Raw genomic sequence first — 25,103 nt, 5'->3', positions numbered from 1 at the left:
ACTTATTTTTATTTATATATCTATCAGTTAGCAGCAAGAACTGAGAGAGACAGAAACCTATTTCGATTAAGTTATGGCTCAACAACTTATGGTACCTTGGCTATATCTGCTCCGCCTCTATTATTACCTGTCTTCATGTGCTACCCTCAGAGGCAAAACCAAACAGCATCTGTGGCACTGGAGCTTGGTCACATAATAAAAAGGCAATTTGGGGTACTGGAGCATAAAGTCTTGGTCAACTACCCATCATTTACCTTCCTTCTGAAATAAGGCTAGTAGCAGCAACAATGTTTGTTGATAACTGATACATTTTCTATAAATAAAACTCTATGGCACTTGCATTCACTTGCAGGAAATAGGCCACTCTGTACTCCTGGAGTCTTTGCTCTATGGTATTGCTGAAACTAGAATGAAATCTTTAGCTTTTCCAGTTAGACTTGCCAGACATCAAGGTTTACATTTAACAGTTCATTTTGAGCCATGGATATCTATGAGCTAGAAAACCCTATCCGAGTTGGGTCAAGATATATCTAACTAGCCAAGTATGATGTTCCTACTCATTCAACCAGAAATCCTCCAGGAACACCACTGCAAGGTCCACCTTGTCACTAAAGAAAAACAATGGGGTTTTTTTGTCACGTTGGTTAATGCTTGGTTTCAGTCATGTGACTCCTGTGATGCCATTTCAAAATAAACACTTGACTTCATATCTGAACTAGTTTCCAACAAAGATGAGGACAACTTCAGAATGGATTTGTTCCAAGAGAATAGTTACCATGAGTCACTATGGAAGAATGCGGCCAGAGAATGAGAAGTTTAAACAGAAGAGTAGTTTGACTCCTTACAAATAGGTTGCAGATGTGAGGAAAAGCCAGTGACCCTGTCTCTCTGTTTCTGCTCCTAAATTCAAATAGTGAAAGTCTACAACCATCATAACTACAAGCACCATCCCTGAGAAGGCAAAGACATAGTTCTTGCTGAGATGCTGAAGGTTTGATTGGGGTGGATGCTTTGGAGTGCAGTAGGGTTCACACAATGGACTGCTTCTCCAAATGAAAAATAGCGGTAAGGCAGATAGACTGCAGTATGCCTGGTTTCCTTCTTGACGTCCATTTCTGTATGTGTTGAAATTATTTTTTCTATGAAGAACATGGAGTGTTGGGGGAAGGGAGTGGAGGGATCACCTTTAGGGTATTGCACATCTTTGGGTCCTTCATATAGGTATTTTTGCATGGACTGTTTGCTCAACGTGCCCTCCCCAACTGCAGGGAGTTTTTGTTTAGATTTTTTTTTTTGCTTCACAAAATGCTTCATGTCTCCCAGGAATTTCCCATTTGAGCTAGTGTAACTTCTCCTTGTATGGGTTCGGTGGAGCTTAGGAAGCAGACTTTCACACAATTTTAAGTTTTTAAAAAAATCTTTTAAAAACCTTTTAACAATTAATACAACTATTTTTTTAAACTAAACTCATAACTGCAACCATACAGAAACTTTAAACCAACAATGTCTTTGAAAAGGTAAACAGTTATTTGGGATCATTTTATCATGAAGAAAATCACAGATCAACTAGCTCAGAGAGAAAACATACACCATAGATCTTATCTCTTAGAGCAATGGCTCCCAATACTAGACTATTTGACTAAGAATGACAATTGGACAAATAATAAGGCGAAACAAGATCTTTACTATTCAATGGCTTACCTCTAATTATACGATGTTAGTTCACGTACACAAGTATTTTAAATCTTTTAAGTGCAGACTAAAAGACGCGGTATTATTGCAATTGAGAGATGTGAAGCCGTTCATAAAAAGCTGTTGTTACTATTTTTCTTCTCTTTTCTTCTGTTGAATATTGTTGAACTGTTGATATCACTTATAGTTCTTGAAACATTAATGACTTAATACATTTACTGCTTGTAAGATTGAATGAAAAAATACAATAAAATGAAAATTATTATTTAAAAAAAAAGGCGAACTCTATGCTGTGAATTATCCAGGAAAGGAATGGATAATAAAACTAATATTGTTATGCTCCTTTAAAAAAGAAAAAAAAGAAAAGGTAAACAGTTCAACTTGTCTGATTCCACTGAGTGAGAGAGTCTTTTTTCACTATCCTTCCAATTCAAAGCAACTGGAGCCCAGACTTCTGTCCTCTTCTTGGGGAATTACAGCCCTGCAAAAATAGTACAATCGCAGTAACACCAACTAAAGACAATATTCAAACACCACTTTTAGTCATATTATTCACATACAACATTTGATTACGTTATTCAAGGTGATATAAGAGCATATTAATTATCATTCTGCACCCCAGCAACCAGCTTCTTTCTCAGCTGCCTGACTCTAGCTACTGACTCCACCCTACTTGTCTAAACCAATAACCTCATAGGGGTTACACTAGAGCACCAAAAGAAAAAAGAATGAAAGCGATCACCCCTTTTGCTTCTGCTGAAAGAGGAAACGGCAGGGTGGCTATGGGCAAGGGGCTGTGTGGACACGGCCACAGGCTAGCCAAGGAAGTGGCACAGCTGAGCGCCAGTTCTCCCCTTCAGCCCATTAATAAAGCTTTTAATATGGGCCACGGATCAGCTGTTAAGAGGGAAAGGGGGGAAGGGGAAATTGGCGGGGGAGGTTCTCATTGTGTTGGGACTTCTGCACTGAAGTAATGACAGCAAATGGTGTGGGGATGGGGCATGCAGATGCTGTCCCTGTGTGGGCCTCCTGCTTCCACTGTGAGAGGGACTATTCTCAACCCCGTGTGGAAACAGCCATACTTTAACTTAACAGGTTGGTGTAGTGGGGAGTATGTTGGACTAGGATCAGGGAGACCCAGGTTCAAACCTCCAGCCTGTCATGGAAGCTTGTGGGGTAACCTTGGACCCATCCCATATTGTTAGCCTAATCTACTTCACAGGGTTGGTGTGAGTATAAATGAGGAGAGTGAATGCCCATGGGGAAGAAAGGCAGATTATAAATGAACTGAATGAATGGATGGATGGATGGATGGATGGCTGGATGGATGGATGGATGGATGGATGGATGGATGGATGGATGGATACACTTTTTGCACCTCCCTGATGCTATCTATCCTGGAAAGTACAAAGAGCCAGTGAGGATGGAACGAGGAAGGGAAATGCAAATCCATAAACATTCATTGTCAAGGGTCACTTTCATACATTGCTTTTCTTTAGGGGCACACCTGAGATGTTTTTACATTTTATACCTAAACATGTAATGTGTGAGTGCAGGAAAAATGTTTACCAACATGTATATCACCAGGAATTATAACTGGCTGCTGTTGAGTGTACATTTGAAATCAAACCCAACTGTGCTTCTGTGTAATGTGTGAAATGGCCTTGGGAGAAAGAGTGAAAAAAGGGCAAAGAAATCTTCACATCTTGAATTTAGCAGCTAAGTCTGAAAAACCAGTTAATAGCTCAAATTTCAATAAACTGTTCTTTTACCTTTAATCATTGTTTCATATAGAATTGCAATCAAATACGACTATGTAGGCAGGTTAAAGACTAGCTGTTGGTAATATAGTTAAAATGCAAATTTTAAATTTCAGCTTGCAAAGGACAACCTGTTCTGCCCTCAGAAAACATTTACCTCGTAACAATTTGGCTCACATGAACCACCCACACAGAAACCAAAACAAGCTACAAGGGGAAAATAGAAAGAGTATTTGACTGTTGTCCCGTTTAAATTTTAAAAAGAAAAAAAGCACCCTTCCAGTGTGCCATAGCTTGTCTGCAAATGTGTGAGATTTTGCAAGATTTGGAAAGAAAAACTGGTTTAGGAAATGCTATAATGTGTTATTGTGATAGACATCCTCAGTCCGAATCAATATTTTCTCATACCTCAAAGCTGGTAGAGCTCAGTCCAGTGAATTAAACTGTAATGCCCTTGATGAACCTAATCAGGCAGAGGCCTGATCTCTCTCTTGGATGGGAGACCAGCAAACGCTTCATGTAAGAGCAGACAGTATATATTTTTATAAGATGGCAAATGCCACAACAGAATATAGTTTAAAGCATGCATCTCATCCCATTAGCTGCAGTTTTACATGCACGGTCTCCTGGAGAGGTGTCCCCATTGCTTCCTATGACCCCCCCCCCCCGGCATGCACAGAGCATTCTGTGACTCACAGAAGACACAGCTGATGTTCCCATCATGGCCTTGCCCATTGCTTACCTTGGGAGAAGCCCCACTGGGCAGTGTCTAGGGTTTGCATTTAAATGGTCAAGAAAAACAGTTTACCAAGTGGTCAAATTTACCAGGGATTAAATTATTTAAAGCACTAATTTATCAGAACAATGGAGGAGATGACATAAATCTGTCCAGTTTCTCCCATATCCTTGAACCAGATCCCCACAGGGTCCCCTGCAAAAATGCAATGCACCTAGTGATAGCCCCTGACTCCTGGCCTTTGGAGACCCTTTCTGCTGTGATAACAGCTTGTGGATATCTGCTTCCTACACTTCTTGATCTTTGTGCCCTTACCGTACACTGCAAGTCGAAGCTAGGCCCCAAGGTTTCAATGGCAGAGGCCAACACAAGCCCTCTGAAGGGCCATGAGATTCCATAATGTAAATGAAAAGTTAGGTTGCTATTTACCCAAGGGCATTCCGGATGATATGGAACATTTGACAAAAATGTACTGTGCTGGAGTGGGCCAATCAATTGGCCATTCAACAGACGTTTGACGGGTTGACTAATATTCCAATTGTAATTGAATCTGAGTGCCCAAGATTAATCTCCCTTGTGTCCATGCTCAGTTTCCACCCGTGGTTATCATCACCCCTTGATCTCAGTCAACCTATTACCAGATTTTTCTCAGGCCCGCTAGTTATTGCTTGTACTTTTTTAACCCTGGCTTCCTTCTGTCCTGGAACTAAAAGGGAGCAGACAAGGTTCCCAGAAGTTCATCGTGGGAAACACTGATGAAATAAAGACAGGCTTACTTTTAGAAAGCTTACTATATTGTGTGCCCTCCAACCCATCCACATGCTTATTGCTCACTTGTTGCTATGTGACCATTTGTTATGGTTGCCAATAGGCTTGGAGGGGGGGGAATGTCCTATCCCTTTAGTAGAGGCTTAATGGAATGATATTTATCAAGTGATACTATTTACCTCTCTACCATGAAAAGCTTCAACTGCTCAACTAGACATTTTTGTCCAGACATGCTGGCAATCCAGTTTGGAGACTGTCCATGGAGAGCTGCTGAGGCTTTGTTCTACTTCCTGACAAATCTGCTGTGGAGTATGGCAACAGGCTTGCTGTTCTGGTCTGCAAAAAGGAAAAAAAAATTCCTAGATATGCAGAGGCAGGCAATAACAAACCACCTCTGTTAGTCTCTTGATTCAAAAGCCTCAGCAGGGGTTACCGTAAATCAACTATAACTTGATGGCACTTTCCACTATCATCAAGCTCAGCTATTCTAATCCACCTTGAGAGCCAAAAGAAAAGGTGGGGGTATAAATATTTTAATGAATAAATAAATGGTGAAAGAGAAAGGGATGCTTTACGCTTAATTGGTGCACCCACTGGCCAAAGTAGGATTAAAATTTATTTTTGTCTGGTTTTACAGAATTATATTTGGCACATAGTGCATCCATTACTATTGTGATCGGTGTGCTGAATGTGATTTGTGCTAGCACTTTGTAAGTAATTTAATAAACATTGCCAGAGAAAGTATCATCTAAAGAAGGGGCCAAATGAACCTCCCAGGGAGAGTTCCTTAGTTTTTATGCCGCTACTAATGTGTGACCACTCAGTGCACCTCACATCGTGAGGCACATGGAACAAACCCTCTGCAAAAGATCTCAGACTCTGGGTAGATTCATATGAATAGAAGCTTGAAACCAAATTATTTAGGCTCTTAAATATTTTTAATGCCTTGAATTGGGCCCTACCAGCGTGTCGTGATCTCTACAGCCAGCTCCAGTTGATAATCTGGCAGTAACATTTTGAAGCAACTGCTGTTTTTAAACATTTTCCAAAGGTAGACCCAAGTAGAACATGTTATACAGTAGTCAAATAAAAATGTCACTGTTACAGTGTGATTCACAGTGTCTTCTAGGAAACAGTGTAGCTGGCCAATCAGTCCTAGTAGGCAAGAGATGCCCTTGCCACACCTATGTCCTGGGCATCCAGAAGCAATGCCATATCCAAGCTTTAGTGGGATGAGCAGCACATCAGGAAATGCTTGCAAATGAATAAAATGTGGTTTTGGTGCACTTTTAAAAATACTGATGGGGAAGTAAAAATTATTTTAGTAAACCAACGTGCTTGTCTAGTGAGCCCCTATTCTTGTCACAACATCCCAGGGCGATAGGAAGCTGCTGCCTTAATGTCAAACCACAAACCTAGGCAGCTGAGATACCCAAATGACAAATATCCAAAGTTGGGGTTTTGGTTTGTTTCATCAAATCAAGCACACACGGTAGCAGAACATTCAAATGCAAAATTTCAATAGGCTTAAAGCTGCATATCAGGGTCTGCATATCATCAACGAAATGTCAACAAAAATTAAATCATAAGAAAATATGTGGTGACTATTTTGTCAAATTCTCAAAATTCTCAAAAGCAGTATTGTTGTCGAACAGTACTATTATTCTCAGAAGGAGAGAGATTGCCCCTTTCCCGTGTCTGCAACTGCATCTCTGCTAATGGATGAGAGAGAAGGGGGGATGCCCTTTCTCCCCCTACTCACTGTAGCCCCCTGTTCAGTGTCTCCACGGGTCCTGTGATCCTGGAATCATCTAGAAATTAGAAGGGGTTGCTGGGGGAAGGGAATACAGCAAGAATTCACATTTTCAACACCTTCTGTTCATGGATTCCTGGATTCAACCCTACATGATCATCTCTATATACATCTATTCCGCATGAAGGAGCCAGAGCAGCAGTAGAAAGCGCATTATGGTTACGCACTACACAAATCCCGTCTACTCCATTCTTACTTAGCCTCTTGGACATCATTTTGGAAAGGAACTACTTTAAATTTAACAATGTATATTACTACCAAACGAAAGGGGTGGCAATGGGGTGTGCTGCGGCCCCCAGCATTGCCAACCTCTTTATGTCACAATTAGAACAACATTCCATTTATTCTGAGCAGTGTCCCTTTAAGGGTTCGATTGTTTTTTACAAACGATATATAGATGACGTCATAGCCATTCTTGACTCATCGCATGCCGTGGAGGACTTTGGCAATTGGCTAAACCATCTTGATCCTAATATCCGATTTTCATGGGAGGGCAATGAACACTGTATTCATTATTTAGATGTCACCATTTACAAAAACACACCGAGTTCCTTGGGAGTGCGGCCGTATAAGAAACCAACGGATAGGAATTCATACTTACATTATAATTCCTTCCATCCCAGGCGTCTGAGGAACAACATCCCCATAGGCCAATTTTTTAGAATTAAAAGGAACTCGACCAATCAGCTAGACTTCCTTCAGCACAGTCGGGATATGAATCTTTGCTTTGCCGCTAGAGGCTACCCAGGGCAAGTGAGGAGAACAGCTCTTAGACGGGCGGAGTCCACCTCACGTGAAACACTACTGCAACCCAAGAGTCGGCAGGAAGACACAAGAATCAAATGGTCCCTGGAGTATACCTCCATGACTGGGGCCATAGATAAAATTATTAAAAAACATTGGCATCTAGTAAGTGGGATTGCTGGATGTGAACAGCATCCACTAGCGGGCATCAGGAGAACTAGAAATCTTAAAGATATTCTTGTTAGGTCTGAATACCCTAGACCTGCTCCCGGTAGCTCCCTCCCGAAAGGACATTTTCCATGTGGGGACTGCTCAGTGTGCAATTTGATGGTGGATTTAGGGAGTATTGTAACCCTCCAAAGAGGGCCCCCGTTGAGTTTTTCTACTTGCAAGTCCTCCCATGTGGTATACGTCATTCAGTGTGGCTGCCGTCTCAATTATGTTGGCAGCACCGCACGCCAATTACGCATTCGGATCCAGGAACATTTGTCTAGAATTAAGAATCATGTTAGGGAGGCTCCTCTGGTGGAACATTTTCTGTCCAATCATGGTGATCCGAGGGACTTGTCGGTCTCAGTTTTGGAAGTGTTAGATACTGAATGTAACACCAAACTTTTGCAATCTGAGAGTAAATGGATTTTTGAGCTGAAAAGTTTAAGCCCTTCTGGATTAAATCAATCAATAGATTATTCCTGTTTTTTGGGTTAGGATACCCTTTTGGCGATCCTCCAGCTTTGTTGGTCTTTACAGGTGATCTTTTGGAATTGCTTTAAGGCGGGTGTAAAGATTTCTAACTCTTTAAGCATCTTTGTAAGTATAAGTATTTGCCGGGGTGGCCTGATTGTTCTGTACATACATCATGTGACCAAGGGTGGTTATTATAAATAACGGGGCGGGTCGTTTAGCAGACCATCTGTCGATTAATTTGTGCTCGAAATAATTGTGGGGAGTGAGGAGAGATGGCATTGCAGAGTGAGTATAAATCCTTTGAATGGTGTTTTTGATTATCATATGGGATATGTAGTTAGTATTCATCATTGTAATTTTACTTATCAGCCCATGAATACTAGCCCTGGAAGAAGAAGAACCGAAACGGGAACTGAGAACAACAGCTGATGCCCGTCGGCTAGTTTTGTCTTATTAATTCCATTTCTGGACACAGGGACTGCCTTTCCCCCGATTGTGCACTCTCCATTTTTGATTGTGTATATATATGAATTTGTGATTGTTTTCTGCGACAGACCTCTTTAGTCAAGTGTATATTCTATGAATCGTGTTGCACAACTTTGCACTTTTGCACTTTAATTAAATAATTTGATATATTACGATTTGCATTGCTCTCCGGTTTGTGTTTCACGGGGGAAGGGAATACAGCAAGAATTCACATTTTCAACACCTTCTGTTCATGGATTCCTGGATTCAACCCTACATGATCATCTGTTAACATGAGTTTCAACTGCCTCAAAGATTCTGAAGAGATTTAACCATCTTTGACAGTCTCTTTCAGCTTTTTTTTAACTAACTCCCACATTTTTAAAAATATTTCCTCTTTTAAAATTAAATGTGACTGTGATGGATTTTCTGGGCAACTTCCCACTTACATGTACGCAGTCAGATTTTCCAATTTATTTGACAATATTTACATAGTGCTCCAGATTTTGGGCACTATTCAGGACAATGTCTAGATTCACCTCCCCCAACTGGTTCCATGGCCATGGACCGCTAACTGTCCCAGGGGGAGGAGGACAAACGGTTACAGGCTGCGCTGTGGAGCTGGCCATGGACGACGGGGTGAGGGGTGGACTGCAGGCGGGGACACCACCTAGAGTTTGGGATGGGGATGGGAGGGATCTTTCATAAAACACAAACCATTCCTCCAGGGATCCGTCACCCAACTCCTCCTCAAAATGTTGAGAGAGATCCTCTCTCCCCAGCGGGAAGACCTCTTTGGCCTCCTCCACAGCACCCACAGGTGAATTTGGGGGAGCGGGAGGACTCCCTGCTGCCCCCAAACCACACCCACTATTGCTTTCCACAAATAAACCAGGAGGGCTGCCTTTGCACTTCACCCCATGACCACTCTTGGCGGCCAACACAACAGGAAGACTCATTGTGCCACCAAACTAGAATTAAGGAGGACAGAAAAGGAGAGAACACTATGAGACCTCAGCCGAGGTGCCCAGTCAGCTTGGCTCCAGGGCCTGGCAGCAGCCCTGGAACCAGAGGGAGGGTACAGCACTAGCCCAGCACTCCCAGAAACCTGACCAGATCAGGCAGTGATAATAATGTGAACCCTCAGCCAAGGGGCCCAGTGAGCTTGACCCCAGGGCTTGGCAGCAACCCTGGAACCTGAGGGAGGGGGTAGAGCACTAGCTTAGCACTCCCAGAGACCTGACCAGATAAGGCAGTGATAATAATGTGAGCCCTCAGCTGAGGTGCCCAGTGAGCTTGGCCCCAGGGCCTGGCAGCAGCCCTGGAACCAGAGGGAGGGGGTAGAGCACTAGCCCAGCAGCACTCCCAGAGACCTGACCAGATCAGGTAATGATAATAATGTGAACCCTCAGCCATGATGCCCACTGAGCTTGGCCCCAGGGCCTGGCAGCAGCCCTGGAACCAGAGGGAGGGGGTAGAGCACTAGCCCAGCAGCACTCCCAGAGACCTGACCAGATCAGGCAATGATAATAATGTGAGCCCTCAGCCGAGATGCCCACTGAGCTTGGCCCCAGGGCCTGGCAGCAGCCCTGGAACCAGAGGCTGGGGCTAGAGCCCTAGCCCAGCAGCACTCCCAGAAGCCTGACCAGATCAGGCACTGATAGTAATGTGAGCCCTCAGCTGAGGTGCCCACTGAGCTTGGCCCCAGGGCCTGGCAGCAGCCCTGGAACCGGAGGATGGGGCTAGAGCCCTAGCCCAGCAGCACTCCCAGAGACCTGACCAGATCAGGCACTGATAATAATGTGAGCCTTCAGCCGAGGTGCCCACTGAGCTTGGCCCCAGGGCCTGGCAGCAGCCCTGGAACCAGAGGCTGGGGCTAGAGCCCTAGCCCAGCAGCACTCCCAGAAGCCTGATCAGATCAGGCTCTGATGGTAATGTGAGCCCCCAGCAGAGGTGCCCATTGAGCTTGGCCCCAGGGCCTGGCAGCAGCCCTGGAACCAGAGGGGATAGCTCCCTATCCCACCCACCATACACAGAAAACCCCCCAGCTCCAATGCACTCTCCCACTTTCTCCTCCCAAACACTATTGAGAGCTCTGTCCCACTCCACTGCTTGCTAAAAGTGAAACCAGAACTGGGAGCACAGTGCCCTTTTATAAGCTGAGGACTCATGGAGAAACACGGGGCCTGTGGTTGGCAGTCAGAACTGCCTAACAGGGTTTGCAGGGATGAGATTGGAGTTCCCATGGCCACAGAACAGCCCCCCTTTCCCTCCCTCCCCCCTGGTGTCTGCTCCCACGTTACCAATTGTTACCGATTTGCAGCTCCACGCTTGGAAGGAAGACCTGCCCATCAAGATAAGTTGGGCTTTGATTGGGGTGTCCGGGGCGACAGTGGGAGTGCAAACAGAGTTCAGGCACTCCCCCCCTCCGTTGCCAAGGCAATTGATTGAAGGCGACTGAGTATCTAGCTTCCTGAACAGCGGCCGAGCGCAACAAACAAGGCTTGCACCGACCGCCTGTTTGGCTGGAGTAGCGCATCACGAACAGCCCGTTCGCGAGCAGCTGAGCGGCCTGTTCATGGGGGTTTTTTGTTCGTGATCCTGTTCATGCCCATGTCTAATCATGATTACAGGACATTTTTGTACAAGGTTGGCTGCTTTTCATCACTTTCTGGAATAAGACTTTTCTCAAAAACTGGTTAAAAAGGAAGTATTAGATTAGGTTTGAGAAATGAGTCCAGATGTAACAGGATAAAATAGTATATATACAGAACAATCACTTATTGTATGACTTGTCTACTTTTCTAATTTAAAAAAATCTGTATAACAATAGAGGAGATGTTAGCATGGGAGTGAGATTTATTTGATTTATCAAAGTAGCTTATTATGTCATTCTCCTTTCCTCTACTTTATCCTTACAACAATCCTTTGAGGTAGATTAGGGCACTGCTGGCACCAGGGTTTCTGACACCCGCGGCCACCACCACCCCCTGTGCGTGCGCACACAGTGTGCGCACGCCCCTGGCCTGCGTGATGACGTCACCATGTGATGATGTCATCACACAGCAAAGCTGGGCCCATTGGCCATCGGGTGGCTGGGGCGGCGCGCAGAGGCTGCCCGCGCTCCATATGCCACCCTGGCCGCCTGCCGTGCCTGGCCTGCAGCTGTTGCGCCCGGTTGGGGGTCTGTGGCGGCAGCGGCGGCGGCGCAGGGCTGGTCGGCTGCAGTAGCTGTGGGCCAGCCACGCCAGCTCCGTGGCACGCACCTCCGCCCCCGGCATCCCCTCCGGCGCCCCCTCTGGCCCTGCAGCGCCCGCCTCACTGCCTCAATGGTGGCGCCAGCCCTGGATTAGGTTGAGTGTATATATGTAGCAGAGTGAGAATTTTAACCTGTCTCACAAAACCTAGTCTGACACTCTAACCACTACACCACACTGGGTCTACCACATGATTGAATGCCTCACATTTCATTCCTCTCTGCATGACAGACTGTACAATAGGGTGAGGAAGGGCAGTAGCCTCAGATAGCTGATCTGGAGGGACAACAATCACTACCTTGCCTCATTGCAAATGTTAATGATGATCCTTCCTTACCCTGTCATTCCCCCCCACCACACACACACACACATCTTTAAAGACAATTTAGCAAGCTCTGCGTGACAATAGGGCTTTCAGTCTTCTCATGTCTGGGGAGTGAGGAGGAAAGGCCTGTTAGATGCTATGACACCCTTTTTTTACTTAAACAACTTAAATGGTACTAGAAAAATCACAAAGAGTCCAGTAGCACCTTTAAGACTAACCAACTTTATTGTAGCATAAGCTTTCGAGAATCACAGTTCTCTTTGTCAGATGCATCAATGGTACTAGAGGCATTCTTAATTTCAAAAATAAAATAAACAGAGGGAAAAGTTCAGGTGAAATCAGCGTTGAAAATGTTTGAGGTAACTCAATATAGAACCCTGAGGTAAAATCAATACATACACAGACTTTAGTACTTAGGTTTCAAACTAATGACAGTTTCTTAAATTCCTCACAGTTACTTAAATCTTTATGTTGAGAGGCTTTTGTTCCCGTGTTTTCCCAAACACTCTAGAACACTTCCTTTGAGTATTCTTTTACTCTTTTTGATTTCCAGAAGGCTGGTACTCTTTCCAGTACCCAATCCTCTTCTCTTGAAACACCAGTACTCATCTTGACTTTTTAAATGACCCTTAAGTTCTCCAAAGGCAGTTTCTAACCACTAGACCAGGGATCTCTTCACTCTTCAGAGCTAACTCCCTGTTTGATGGGGTAGGGAAGTTCTCCTCTCTTCGGCCCAAATGGGAGTCTGTGGGGGATTCCGCATGATCAATTTTGATCGGACTTTCTGAGCAGTCATGCCGCGGTGGAGTCCTACAAATCTACTTCTCCCCGATTCCACATTAGGCTTTTGTTTCGCACATTTCATCGGCTCAAAGTCCATCATGTGGAATTTTTGACAGGATAAAAATCAATTCCTCATCGCTTTTTCTGGGGGAAGTGTCGAATGATGCACATCTTCATTCCCCCCCCCCCCAAAAAACGTTGCTACACATAAACGTTGCATCAAACCAACACATTAGAAAAAAAATTCTCACAAAAAAACATTGCTACACATAAACGTTGCATCAAATAAACATATTGGATAGGCCAGAGCACTTCCCACCGATATTGTGGAAGAGTATTGGCTATTGACATTTGGAGGGAAAATTGTTACCAATGACCCCGCATCTATCTTTCCCGCTTTCTTCGTGAGTGGTGTGGTTTAGTGATAGGTGTTGTGTTGAGGACAGTCTCTTTCTCCCTCCATGAAATGCCTAGACCACTAGTTGAATGCTGAAGTCCCTCCATCACACTTTCACTCTACCTCAGAAGCTGTCAGCTGTCAGCGAGCAACAAATAACAAATTTGGCGTGTTGTAAAATGGACCCATTATTGGCCAGCTGTTGTCATGTGACACAGGATATGTTTCTGCATAGATTTGTAGAAATGTTGCAACGTTTTTTTACATTTTTTTTTTAAAAAAAAAAGAGGGGAAGGGAAAGGGTAGTGGGTGTAGCTTAGAAAACATGATTGGCCAATCAAATTAAGTTGATTCGAAGGGCGAGAGAAAAGAGCAAGGGTGGGGAGAACATCGGATAAAGAATTCTGCATGATTAAAATCCCTAATCTGCTGCGCATGGACAAATAAGTCGGGGGAAAGCAGGATGGAAAAAAACCGGACAAAACGTGCAGTGACTTCGAATCTGCTGCTAGGATTGCCTTCCCACGTGTGGAAACACAAGAAAAAATCGAGGTCATTTAGAAGCTGAAGCAGGGAAAACCATTCGTGCGGAATCACCCTGTGTCTACTTCCCAAACTTCCTTGCAAACTTTCTCCCAGTTCTCCTGTATGAGTTAAACTGTTCTCAGTCAGGGCTGAATCTCAAAACAGTACTTGACTCCTAGGGCTAAAATCAGACTGTCCCCAGCATCCAGTTCAGAAGTCTTTTATCTGTTCAGCTCATGCTACCCAATCAGATTCTTTGGAGTATCCTGAGGAGTTAGCCGTGTTAGTCTGTAGTAGCAAAATCAAAAAGAGTCCAGTAGCACCTTTAAGACTAACCAATTTTATTATAGCATAAGCTTTCGAGAATCAAGTTCTCTTCGTCAGATGCCTGATCAAAACTGGGCAGATACAGAAGAGGAGGGGGAAAGAGAGGGAAGGAGGGGAGCATAAATCACAAAAAGGCAGAATGCAATTAGCATAGAGGCAATCAAAACATTCCTTTGCTTGGAAATGTAAACATTTCCTTTTGGTGTGCAGTCAGTTTGTAGCAGTGAAGGTATCCAATTCCTATGTAGTATAAGCCTTCGGTAACCACAGCTCTCCCTGCCAGTTGCATTTGACAAAGAGAACTGTGGTCCCCGAAAGCTCACACCAGGCGTCACTGGGCTCCCCCAGATCACGCCTCTGTAAAGAGAATCTGTTACCTGTGGTAATGTGATAACCATTCATAGTCTCTATTCAGTCCCCGCTTGACAGAGTCAAATTTGCATATGAATTCCAATTCAGCAGCCTCCCGTTGGATTTTGTTTTTGAAAGGTTTCTGTTGAACCACAGCGACCTTTAAGTCTTTGGTGGAATGTCCTGGTAGATTGAAATGTTCTCCCACTGGTTTTTGGACGTTTCCATTTCTAATGTCAGATTTGTGTCCATTTATTCTTTTGCATAGAGGTTGGCTGGTTTGTCCAATGTACAGAGCAGAGGGACATTGTTGGCACATGAGGGCATATATCAGATTGGAGGATGAGCAGCTGTAAGAGCCAGAGACAGTGTAGTTGATGCCATTGGGTCCTGTAATTGTATTCCCTGGGTAGATATAGGGGCAGAGCTGGCATCTGGGTCTGTTGCAGGGCTTGGTACCTGTGCTGGTGACTCTGCTGGCCGATTCATGATTGTAAGTGAGAAGTCGTTTAAGATTGGGGGGCTGTCTGTAGGCAAGGAAAGGTCTTTGACGAAGAGAACTTGATTCTCGAAAGCTTATGCTATAATAAAATTGGTTAGTCTTAAAGGTGCTACTGGACTCTTTTTGATTTTGCTACTACAGACTAACACGGCTAACTCCTCTGGATCTATGACCTTGGAAAGCACCGCATTCAGCCGAATGGAGAGGAAATCCATCAACCTCATGAAGAAACTGGCACAGATACAAACAGACATCATCTTTCTTTCTAAATGCAAAAGACTGGACATTCTACCCAAGGGACTTTGTGTGAGGAATCCATTGAAATCCACTTACTACACAGACTACAGTGAGAAACTATGCAACACCTTATCCTGGAAACTCTTAATTCACCTCATTGGACTGATGTACAGCAAGCAACAATGGATCAAGCAAGAGGTCTCTGAACTAGACTCTTCCATGAAGTGCACCCCCTCTGCACAGACCGGTAACTGGGAGATGTTTGCCACAACCAGAGAAACTATTTATTGTAATCTATTCACTGAATTACAGAACAAGAAGGAGAAGAAATTCTCAAAACTCCTGCCTGCAACAGAGAGCAAAAACACTTGGGATCCAAGCAACATCATCAATCTTTCCAGTTACAAGCTGAGCCCAGCAGAGAAATCAGTCCTCTCACGTGGACTATCCTTTTGCCCAGCCAGACCCACACAAAACATACAACTTTGTGGAGACCTGGAGGCCTATTTTAGACACCTAAGACTGAAAGAATTCTTCAACTACTCTGCTGGACAAAACGACGAACAAAGCACTGAACAGACACCATCACAGCAGCCCCCACCCCCCCAACCCAGCAATACACAACCATCGGTACAAAACTCCAGGAAAAAGAATTCCACATGGACACCCCCTGAGGGCCGTAACTCCTCATTGGACTTTTACATTGAATGCTTCCGTAGACGTGCTCAGGCTGAGATAATTGACAAACAACAACACCTAAAGCAGAACCTCAGCCGTGGAGAAAGAGAGGCCATAAACAGCCTCCAAAATAATTCTGGCATCGTAATCAAGGAAGCTGACAAAGGCGGAGCAGTTGTCATCATGGATAAACAAAATTATATACAGGAAGCAGAAAGACAACTCTCCAACACAACATTCTATAAAATACTACCTTCTGACCCCACTGAACAATACAAAAGGGAACTCAATAAAATATTAAAAACACTCCCCATGGACATACAAGAATGCATCCATACGGACACACCCCAGGAACCACAACCAGGAAGATTCTACCTACTACCCAAAATCCACAAAGCGGGTAACCCAGGACGCCCAATTGTTGCAGGAAAATGCACCATCACAGTAGGAGTCTCGGGATACATGGACTCTATCCTCAGGCCCTATGCCACCAGCACACCCAGCTATTTACGGGACACCACTGACTTCCTCAGGAAAATACAATCCATTGACAACCTACCAGATGACACCATCCTAGCAACCATGGATGTGGAGGCCTTGTACACCAATATCCCACATGCAGATGGATTGCAAGCCATACGGAATATTATCCCGGACAAAACCACAGCAAACCTCGCCCCTGAACTTTGTCACTTCGTACTCACTCACAATTACTTCGAATTTGGTGACAACTTATATCTACAGGTTAATGGCACAGCCATGGGCACACGCATGGCACCACAATATGCTAACATATTCATGGCGGACTTAGAGCAACGCTTCCTCAGCTCCCATCCACTGGAACCACTACTATACTTAAGATTCCTGGATGACATCTTCATCATTTGGACCCATGGGAAGGAAGCCCTTGAGAGATTTCATCAGGACTTCAATAACTTTCACCCTACTATCAACTTAAGCCTGGACCACTCTACACAACAGGTACACTTCCTGGACACCACTGTACAACTACATAATGGACGAATAAATACCACCTTATACCGGAAACCAACAGACCGATACTCATATCTACATGCCTCCAGCTTCCACCCTAAACATACCACTCGGGCCCTTTTCGCACTTACGGTTTAAACCGCCATTTATGAGCATTCGCCCCGATCGCAGTGGCTTCGGCATTGCACCTGTTCATTTCACACTGTCCACTGCAATTTCGATTTGGTGTCTGTGCTTCATTTCAAAACCTCGGTGCAATTTTGGGCTTTTGGGGCCTTGCAATTCACGTCACACTTTTTTTTAAAAAAATTGAGCATGCGTAGTAATGTTGCAATGTTGGAACCATTCCCCCCTTTTTGCTGATTGGGCTGTCCCCTGCCCACCGGAGAGGCAATTGGTGGCAGAGTTCTGGGGGAAAACATATACCACTCTCATTTTTTTAAATCAAGCCAGGAAAGGGTTAAAATGCTGCCGATTAATCTCCTCCCAGGAAGCAGAGGCTTGTTTCCAAAGGGCTGTGCAAAATGCTTGGGTTTTTTCCCCCTCTTTGGCAAAGTCTGAAACATGCCTGGGAGGGAGGGAAAAGCAGCCGTTTAATCCTTTCCTGGCTTTTAAAGCCAGGAAGAAAGTGCAGGAACATTACAACGTTGCAACCCATTCTTGTCTTTAAAAAAAAAAAGAATGTGTGTGCATACCCTAAGGGAGGAAGGAGAAAGCAGCTATTTAACACTTTCCTTGATTTTAAAGCTAGCAGGGAATTAGCAGCAAGCTTAGGAATCATTCCTGGCTTTTGAAAAAAAATAAAACAGCATGCATACCGGGAGGAAGGAAACCAACGAAGAAGCAGCCTTATGACCCTCAGCTCGCTTTACTAAAAAAAATGGTGGACAAGGAGTTCAGAGAGCTGAGAAGGGTGGGAGTGGTTAATTCTGCACAAACCAATCAGCTCCCAGGGAAAAGGAGAGGGGGGAGAAGAGAAGCAAAAAGGAGGCAAAAGTGTTCACATTAGCAAAATGCGGGCCAGCTGCTAGTCAGCAGCGAACTTAAAAAAACATCGGGGTATGTCCGCAGGGGGAAAAATCGGGGATACAGTGGACAAAAAGCGAGACTGCATCCCATGACTGCTTTTAAGTGTGAAAACCTTGCAAACATGGGATGTGGAACAGGTACAAACGCGCTCTAAAAAACGAGTGCGAAATGTACCTCGGTCTATTGTCTACAGCCAAGCCTTACGTTACAACCGTATCTGCTCCAATGCTCTCAACCGAGACTCACACTTAAGAGATTTACAACAAGCATTTTTGGGACTACAGTACCCACCAAATGAAGTGAAGAAACAAATTAACAGGGCCAGACTAGTACCCAGAAACAGTCTGCTCCAGGACAAACCTAAAGGAACTAACAACAGAACACCACTGGTTGTCACCTATAGCTCCCAGCTCAAACCCATCCAACGTATCATCAGTGAGCTACAACCCATCCTGGAAAATGATACCTCTCTCTCAGAAGCCCTGGGTGGAAGACCTTTCCTTGCCTACAGACAGCCCCCCAATCTTAAACGACTTCTCACTTACAATCATGAATCGGCCAGCAGAGTCACCAGCACAGGTACCAAGCCCTGCAACAGACCCAGATGCCAGCTCTGCCCCTATATCTACCCAGGGAATACAATTACAGGACCCAATGGCATCAACTACACTGTCTCTGGCTCTTACAGCTGCTCATCCTCCAATCTGATATATGCCCTCATGTGCCAACAATGTCCCTCTGCTCTGTACATTGGACAAACCAGCCAACCTCTACGCAAAGGAATAAATGGACACAAATCTGACATTAGAAATGGAAACGTCCAAAAACCAGTGGGAGAACATTTCAATCTACCAGGACATTCCACCAAAGACTTAAAGGTCGCTGTGGTTCAACAGAAACCTTTCAAAAACAAAATCCAACGGGAGGCTGCTGAATTGGAATTCATATGCAAATTTGACTCTGTCAAGCGGGGACTGAATAGAGACTATGAATGGTTATCACATTACCACAGGTAACAGATTCTCTTTACAGAGGCGTGATCTGGGGGAGCCCAGTGACGCCTGGTGTGAGCTTTCGGGGACCACAGTTCTCTTTGTCAAATGCAACTGGCAGGGAGAGCTGTGGTTACCGAAGGCTTATACTACATAGGAATTGGATACCTTCACTGCTACAAACTGACTGCACACCAAAAGGAAATGTTTACATTTCCAAGCAAAGGAATGTTTTGATTGCCTCTATGCTAATTGCATTCTGCCTTTTTGTGATTTATGCTCCCCTCCTTCCCTCTCTTTCCCCCTCCTCTTCTGTATCTGCCCAGTTTTGATCAGGCATCTGACGAAGAGAACTTGATTCTCGAAAGCTTATGCTATAATAAAATTGGTTAGTCTTAAAGGTGCTACTGGACTCTTTTTGATTTTGGAGTATCCTGTCACTCAAAGCTCTCTGTTTCTGTGAAGCATTAAACTTCCACAGTCCTTTAGTTGTTTGTACAGCACATCTAAGCTTTTAAAAAGTGCAGACTGTCACAGATGCCCAAGTTCCTCCTAACTAGAACAGAGGAGGCAGGGGGTGGCAACAGGTGGCAGGAAGCAAGTAGGTGGCTTGTACCCACAGCATAGTTGATTCTCCTTGCTAAGTCCCCCTTGTCCCCCCTCAGCTTTTACAAGTCAGCCTCAGCTTGGTCCCTAAGAGCCAGAGGTTCATTTCACTGAGTTCACACTACAGCTACCAGACCAAAGCTGGCAACCAGTGGAAGAGTTATCAGCAGGGGGGCCTCTCCAGTAACACTACTTTCAGTGTGAACCAGAAGTGACATCATCACATAGGTTTGATGCTATAGCACTCACTGAAAACTCTATGGTATAACCATAGAATTTGAGGCTAATGCTAGAATGTCTCACTATGCACTGACATTACTTCCTGGTCATGCTAGAAGCGATGTCAATGCTTAACTGCTAATTCCCCCTCCTATTTCCCCCTGCTGGCCCACCAAGCAGCTGCAGCGGAAGAGGGCTGCTGGCAGGAGGTCTCCTGCTAATCCAGGAGACCTAGCAGCCCTAGTTCACATCCTCAGATTTTGTCCTACACAATAATGCCATGGCCCTTTCTCACAATCAAAAAGCCCCTCTTGTATTTTAGTATAGTACTCTAACAGATCAAAAGTCTGAGGAACTATAATTAGGAATAGTTTGATCATTAGTGTGAAACAGAGCAGTTGGGCAATTTAAGGATGCAAAAGTAGCAGAAACAGGGAGCATGTATTTATTTATACCCCAGTGTGAAATAGCATGGACCCAGTCCAGAGAGCCTCACTTGCAGCAGTGAACTGTGAAAACCTTGCTATATGAAGGAACTCTTCTGCCCAACTAATGTGCAGTGTTGTCAACTTTAAAAGCACTGATCATGGGGAGGGGGGCTGGAATCAATTTGTGGTACACTGAAGGGAGTTTAAAGCCTTGCTACAAAGCAATGGCAGGCAGTTGCACTCATTTTTCATATATATCAGCTAACTAAGTGCCTGACAATACAATCAGCTACAGCTTCATTCGCTCATTAAAAATAGCATACCTGGCCTTGGAGCCCTCTGCCTGTACTGCCTCTCTTGATACAATTGGCTGTTTTTTCTCAGATGTAGTTTGGGCCTGAGCAGGCTGAGATGATTCAGCTGCTCTGTCATTGGCTTAGGTGCTCTGATGTCATAAAAGGACTGGCCATCCTAGTGCTAGGCAGAGAAGAGTGTGGAGGATTTTGAATATTTTAGGATTACAAGGCCCTTGAGCTACGTACATTAAATTAAACTGTATACATTCAATCTGAATGCCAAAGGTAGTCTTTAGATGATACATGGATACAAAGCAGGCAAGCAGTTTCAGAACATTTCCCTTAAAAACCAGTGCAGAAGAAGACAGATTTTCTTTGCTGCTTACATAGCAGACTGTATTGAAGAACAGTGCTTTGTTCTGTTTAGCTGTCTCCAAACAATTCTCATTGTCAGGGAAAAGAATGTCCAGCACAGGAGCAGCACACATTATTAATGAAAGGATGTTACCTGAATTAAACAGCTCCTTCTGGGATAGCAACACTTTTAATTGCTCTTAGGGAAAACTAGGCTTGCAGCAAGAAAGCACATTTATCATTGCTGAATTTTCCCCCCTGCAGGGATAATCTTGTCATCAGTGAGTAGGAGGGTTGCTGGTTAATGAGCACCACTGCTGTCTCACGCGTTTGGGTATGACAGGAAAGTGGGTGTCAACAAGTACTCACAGGGAATGCAGTTAATTCTCAAGAGATCTCAACTGGTTCTCTTATTTAAACTTCTCTGATGGTGCTTAGTTACTAAACAGAGCTAATGCTTGACTAGGTCTCCCAGGATGGTCGTTCTGAGGCTCAAGCTACGGGTCACACAGTAGCCCTTTGGAACGGCCGCTGCTGTACTCTGAAGCATCCTCACCATGGGATGATATTTGCCAGAAAAATAAGATCCCTCAAGTCATTGTCCCTCACCCTGTAGGGTACTAGAGACATGTCTGCGGGATAATCAGTGACTTTGATTATATGATAATGAAAGGAAGGCCTGGGAAAATCAGTGGATGTGGAAAGGTTGAGCACCCTTTTCTGCTGCATATCCGGATGAAGCTTTGGCATAAAGGCATTTTTTGCATGCAGAAGATCCCCGGTTCAGCTCCTACCATCTCCTTTTAAGAGAATCCAAGTAACAGTACTGAAGGGGTTCCCTGCCTGAGACCCTGGAAAGCTGCTGCCAGCAGAAGGGTCAGTATAGTAGTCTGGCTCCATGTAAGGCAGTTTCATGGGAATTATGACAATTTATGAAACAAGATTTAGGATGAAAATGTTGTTATTAGATTCTGTTTGAAGGGGGTCATTTTCAATAGCATAAACCTATAAAAGTTATCAAGATTTATATCACTGGATCTGATCAATGCCTTTCCCATTTATGCTGTGCCAAAGAACCTATCATAACTCTGGATAATTGCAAGGATGTGAATAAAAATGAGCTGGGGCAGATGAGAATTTTTTAACAGCTACTTTAGAGAAACCCATCTCTGTGATTGTTTTCTTTTTCAGCACTGTTTTACATGACAATCTTCAGGAATTCTTGCAAAGCTTAAGTAGGTTGCAAGCAAAATGTAATTTTAGATCCACATTAATATTATACTGAAAGAAAACTTATTTGTGCTGGAAAATATGTACATTTTCTGATTTATTTTTCCTTTTAATGTGGCTTGTGCTTTTTAATTTTTAATTTTTTATAATGTGCTATGACAAAAACGGTAAAAACTCATACACCAAGCAGTGGCACATTTTTTCCCTTAAAAGAGGCAACATCACATGTTTATTGCTCCTAGCAGCAATAGCCATTCAACGTAATTAATGTTGTTCTGTTGCAATCCTAACAACAAGCCTGTAAGGTAGATTGGTATTATTATTCCTGTACAGACATGAGGATCGAGGATGACAGACAATGACTTGTGTAAGTCAACCTAGTGAGTTATGACAAATGCATTAATGTTGCCCCTGTGGCATGTGTTCCACTCCCATCCCTACTCTTTGCCTCCCAAACTGGAAACAGATATATGATATTTTTCAGAGTGTTGAAGATGAGATGTTACTACTGTTTCTGAGAAACAACCTCTGCAGGGTTTCAGTGGGTCTTAAACCCCCACAACCTGTGCGAGGTACCACACCACAATTGCTAGGTCCACATAGAACCTCTTCGCTTCAGCTGCCCAGCTGAAGCAAGCTTAGGTGGGCTTGAAGGAATGGAGGAGAAGAACCTCATACAGCCTAACTTAAGAAAAAGGGTCAGCGCTACAAAGAAGGTATAGGCATTTGGGATGTGGAAGAAGAAAGCATCTCTGCTGAGGAGCAAAAGGAGAGGCCTTTGCTAACATCAGGCCAGCACGACAGCATGGTCAATGATAAGTATACTTGCCATCTGCTAACCTAATTTCCCTAGTAATTAATGATGCTGGCTTTATTTCTCATTTCTTCATTGTTTTAATGGATGGAAGCTGCCTCAGAGATTAAAATGTTTTAAATAAATAACTGCCTAGAGGAACACTCCCTGGCCTTGGATAAACTTACTGTAGCAAACAATTAGGAAGACACTTCTAGATGAATGTCTAGAAAATGGGTTATAAGCAGCATGGTCTGAAAGAAGTGGTGTATACTATCATCCCACATTGCTTTTGGTAAACAGGTTTGGGAGGGTTTTATGCTATTTCAAGAATCTGCACAACCTTTCTGACCAAAGGAGTCTGTAGACAAAACAAATGTGTCTCTCACATCCCTTTCAGACTCCTGTCCATCTAGCCTTTTTAAAAACAACAGCAACACTGTCTGCTGCCCCAATCCTGATTTATTGTTGTTGTCTTACTTGTTTCATTTTCATATTTTAAGTTGGTCGATTTTAATGTTATTTTATCGATTATTCGTTTATTTACAGGTAGATAGATAGATGTATTGCTCTAAAGTTGAAGACCAAGATTTGGGTCCGATAGCACCTTAAAGACCAACTATATTATTTATAGTCCATCTTTCTCATTGAGACTCAAGGCGGATTATACATTGTTTTATTAAATTATGTGAGCTGCTTTGAAATGGAATTTCTGGAAAGACAGGAAATAATAAAAGCAAGCTGAGGGCCTACAAAGAATCATTGCTTCTCTTTTCCCTCTCAAGAAATCTCTCTGAGACATGGTTGCTCCTCCCTCTATTTTTCTCTTTAACATACTCAGCTTACCTCAACATTCCATCCCCTCTGGAGCATTTTCAGTTTTCATTATGTCAGTGATTAATAGCTTTTGGTTGTTGTTATTAATTTACAAAGACATCTTTTTCTGCATACCAGTGAAGTCCTCTGCATAGATACCTTGTTTGTAGGTGGCTCAGTATTACTGCTTTCATCATCCATACAGAAGACATCCAGTTTACTACTACTCCCAGTAGTAGTAGTAGTAATGCATTTGGAACAAAGGTCCTAACTTATGCAATTCTTAAGACCAAGTCACTGCAAACCCATAACACACCTTACTGGAATAGAGAACTTAAATACAATTTTGTACAATATACTTTGTTACAACTGCATACAAAGAACAAAACCTTGTTTACAGTTAACATCTTTGTTTGAATCGTGATTATCCTGTGCTGATTGATTCAGGTGATTCAAAGTGTTACAGAACACTTTGAAAAGGTCTCGAATCTTGGAGGGGCAGATAAGCACACTCAGAGCGGTACCTATCTCAACACCATGAGTTGAAGGTTTTGATGGTTTCCTTCTGAGACAGGTCAGGCTCAGAGCAGAGGGTGCTTCTGAGTAATTAGAGCTAATTTGAGTGGATGAATCACTTCAACAGCTTTTTAGAGCCAGCTGCACAATGGAATCTGGAGTCCAAAATGGAATTTGAAAGACTTGCGGTGCCAGCCTAAGCAGACTTGCACCTTCTAAGACTTCAGTGGATCTAGACTGTTGTAATTTAGGGTGAACCTGCTGGTCCAATGTGATGCACATAGTAGTAGCAGGCCACTGAAAGCCATCACTGGCCCACAAATAAAGAGTCCTGCTAGGACCCCTCTCATACCACCTACATCCAAACATATGAACCAAATTATCCAACTGTTTGGGAGCCCAGAATGATGGGGAGGGGGAAGCAGAATTTGTCTTCCCTTTTCTCAGCAGTCCTCCTGAGTAGCAGGTACATGATACAAACTAATTAGCTAATTTAGCTACACTTGTTTCCCTGAAACTACTATTACTTCTGTTGGCACTGGACAGTCCACAATCCAAGATCAAAGCATTTCAGCCATGCCAAATTTGATTTTCCTGGTCATGAGTTTTTGATGTCTGACTTAATGATTGGTGTTTTGTGAGACCCCTGACTGAACATCTGTTATAACAAGGCAAATATTTTGCCAAATGCTTGCCTTGCTTTGCATTGAGTATGACTCCCTCCTGTGCCAGAAATAATCTTACATAGCATTAATCAGATTTGCCAAGCAATTGAAACAGTAAT

General features: G+C 43.7%; 1 long non-coding RNA gene across 1 annotated transcript in view; it reads right to left on the bottom strand.

The window, feature by feature from the left end:
- Window positions 1–2,011: 2,011 nt before the first annotated feature.
- LOC129333227 (uncharacterized) overlaps window positions 2,012–25,103 on the bottom strand; it is a 34,962-nt gene continuing 11,870 nt past the window's right edge. The window contains exon 3 of the long non-coding RNA XR_008597408.1: window positions 2,012–2,173. This is a non-coding gene — a long non-coding RNA (uncharacterized LOC129333227). The remainder of the gene's footprint in view (window positions 2,174–25,103) is intronic.

The sequence above is a fragment of the Eublepharis macularius genome, chromosome 1, assembly GCF_028583425.1.
Source record: "Eublepharis macularius isolate TG4126 chromosome 1, MPM_Emac_v1.0, whole genome shotgun sequence".
Taxonomy (NCBI): Eukaryota; Metazoa; Chordata; class Lepidosauria; order Squamata; family Eublepharidae; genus Eublepharis; species Eublepharis macularius.
The sequence above is the reverse complement of the archived record's forward strand: the minus strand, read 5'-3'. Positions and strand labels throughout refer to the sequence as shown.